The sequence below is a fragment of the Apus apus genome, chromosome 23 (genome assembly GCF_020740795.1).
Source record: "Apus apus isolate bApuApu2 chromosome 23, bApuApu2.pri.cur, whole genome shotgun sequence".
Classification (NCBI taxonomy): Eukaryota; Metazoa; Chordata; class Aves; order Apodiformes; family Apodidae; genus Apus; species Apus apus.
The window spans coordinates 639,427-640,585 of record NC_067304.1 but is presented as its reverse complement, the minus strand read 5'-3'; positions in this window follow the sequence as shown (position 1 = coordinate 640,585).

Sequence of the window (1,159 nt, the reverse complement as noted above, 5' to 3'; positions counted from 1 at the left end):
GGCGCCGCGCGCCGCGCTGCCCCGCCCCGGAGAGCCGGCGGTTGCCTGGCAACGCGCCTGGGAGCGCGGCCTGCGCTGCCCGGGGGGCCGGGCCGGGCCGGGCCGGGCCGGGGGGACACGGGGGGACACGGGGTCTGGCCGTGGGTTGGTGGGGATGGCCCGTAGGCACGGGCGGATGTCACAAAGTGCCGGGCACGGGTCACGTCCTGCCCTGCTGTTGTGTCACTCCTTGAGGGTGCGCACCCTGGAGCGGGCCCTGCCGGGAGCAGCTGGCTGGAGTCAAACGAGGAGCAAGGGCCTCAGAAGGGTTTAAGCTGCCGGGATTCTTGAGTTCTATTTTTGGGCTCTTCCCACACGCGCAGCTCCACTGACAGCCCTGGGCTCCGCGGCCGCCCCCGCGCTCCCCGGCCCTCGGCTCCTTCCCATCCTGCCGGGTGCCTGGGGCTGCATTTTAAAACCCAAAGCTGAACATTCTGTCAGGTGTTAGTGAGTTGAGATAAACACTCAGCTAAATGTAGAAGAAATTGTAAGTTAAGAAATCTGTACACGGGTTAGGACACTCTTCTGGCCTGGAGGCTGATTATTAATAAACTTCCTCCTCAGAGAGGTAGGATCACAGAAACAGAATCACAGAATTGTCTCGGTTGGAAAAGACCTTCAAGATCATCCAGACCAACTGTTGCCCTAAAACTGACAAGTCCTTAACTAAAACATACCCCTCAGATACCACGTCTACACAACTCCTCAGTATCTCCAGGGATGGTGACTCCACTCCCGGGGCAGCCTGTGCCCGATAACCTTTCCAGGGAAGAAATTCTTTCTAACATCCAGTCTAAACTTCCCCATGGAACTTGAGGCCATTTCCTCTTGTCCTGTCACTTGTAACTTCATTGAACTGACTGACCCCCCTGGCTCCAACCTCGTGTCCTTGCAGAGCAAGGTCTCCCCTCAGCCTCGTTGTCTCCAGGCTGGACACCCCCAGCTCCCTCAGCCTCTTTTGAGGCTGCACATGGAACAAGAACTTGGAGGGGTTGTTCAACCTTAGTCATACAAATCTAGGAAGCAAAAGATCAGCAAGATCCAGCAGCTGGAGACGAGAAACTGGTGTTCAGCCAGAAGGGCAATTACCCACTGCCTCCAGAGCTGGCAGATGCTCTGC